Raw genomic sequence first — 1,983 nt, 5'->3', positions numbered from 1 at the left:
AACCACAGGCTCATCAGGCTCGTCAGGTTCACCCGGCTCTGGCAATCCAGAGCTCACTGACCCTTCTACACCGCCAGTACCCTCCTGAGGGGTTTCTGGTGTAGTCGGAAGCAGCCCCTCCTCTTGTTAGAGACAAGATTAGGTGTTAAAGAAACAGGTTAGATTAGCATGGACATGGAACAGGAAGTCTGGCAATCAGTGGCCCACTGTTTGCCGCAGTGATAAGTTACATACAGTAGCTATATTAGCAGTATGCTACTAATATACTGTGTTTGTGGCATTTAACTGATGAATGGAAGTTAAATGAAAATATCTTTGGTGTTAATGACATGAAGTGTGATCTGCTGAACATGATTGTTAGCAAAGAACAAAAAACACTTTTTACGGAAGTCTTTCCAGTTAGGTTTGGTCTTAGTTTTAGGTTCCTCCATGACGGGCAACCAGGATGGATAACCACAGTGGACTTGGTATAAATATTTATGTGAAAGTAGATCTTGCGGTGAATAAGTCAAATATTCTCTCAAATGACATTACTATTGCTTTTTGACAGACAAGGTGCCAATGCTGGACCCAGTTCCCATTATAAATCTTGACCTGTTCGTAAACAAACAAAAGTCATTTTTCTCACCAAAATTAAGTGTTTTTATCTTCAAGGTCAAAGAACTACATTTACTTCCTCATAAAACATTTGCACAGCTGATTTCTTTTGTCTATTTTAAATTTGTATTTCTGCTACGTCCATGCATGTGTGTCCTTGTGCACATCATACAAACAAAAAGCAACCCACTCATAAAAAACATTGCTCTATAGTGGTACTAATGGTCAAAATGGTACCTTTTAACCTTGGCCAGTTTATTAAAAGATTCAAAGATGGCTCCCTGGCCCTGCACCATCACTGGCATCTTGTTCAATTTAAGTATTCACTTTTTGGCGTGTGAGATATGGATGGAGTTTTTACCCCGCCATTAACATATCTCACACAAGGCTAGAGTAGATACTGACCTTTATCAATGTCAGGGACCAGAGTTACCTCAGGGACCTCTGTGTCTCCAGAGACACCAGACCCAGAGGCTCCGGAGACATCTACGTCTCCAGAGGCTTCAATATCCCCTGAGGCCCCTGAGATTCCTGAAGCTCCTGAGAAATCCCCAGAAGCACCCGATGCCTCTTGGGGGATAGTGTCGGGAATGAGGGGCAGCTCCTCCTCTTGTTAGAGCCAAGGGTTGGGGTTAGGAGGTACGAAGTTAGGTGGGTGGGGGTGAGACAGACAATCAATCAACCAATTAACCAATCAATCAATCAATCACACTCACATTTTAGATGAGACAGGATGTTAGAAATGAGTAACACAAATACAATGGCAATCAATAGAACAAATAATTAAGATCAACATTTAACTACATTTAAAAAGGAAGCAGTTAAATGGAATGTAAGATAATAAATCAACATAAATCAGAGTGACAGGTTATTTCCACACAGATCAAGAAATAGTGTTTCCACAATCTGCTCTGTAAAGGTACTAACCTCCAGATATCAAAGTTATCCCAGAGTCCCCAGACTCACCAGAGTCCCCAGAAACCCCAGAGCTTCCGGAGGCCCCTGAGATCAAGAGATCTCCAGAGAACCCAGAACCAGACTGGTCCCCAGATTCTCCAGAGCCCAGGGGGAGTTCAATGGAAATCCCTGAACCTCCAGAGCCAAGGTCCCCAGAGGCTCCAGAAGTTACAGATCCCATGATATCCCCAGATCCTGAGAGATCCCCAGATCCCCAGAGATCCCCAGATATCAAGATATCCCCAGATACCAAGAACTCTCCAGATCCCCCAGAGCTGAGGAGCTCCTCAGAGGCTCCGGAGACTAGTACAATGTCACCAGAACCCCCAGAGCCGCCAGAGACCAGTAGATCTCCTGAGCCTCCAGACCCAGAGGCCCCAGAAGCTCCTGAGGCCCCAGACCCTACGGAACCCCCAAAATCCCCGGAGA

Source organism: Seriola lalandi, unplaced genomic scaffold (genome assembly GCF_002814215.2).
Source record: "Seriola lalandi dorsalis isolate HSWRI2012SDOR001 ecotype SW California unplaced genomic scaffold, Sedor1 jcf7180002053058, whole genome shotgun sequence".
NCBI classification, from domain to species: Eukaryota; Metazoa; Chordata; class Actinopteri; order Carangiformes; family Carangidae; genus Seriola; species Seriola lalandi.
Note: the sequence above shows the minus strand (reverse complement) of the source record.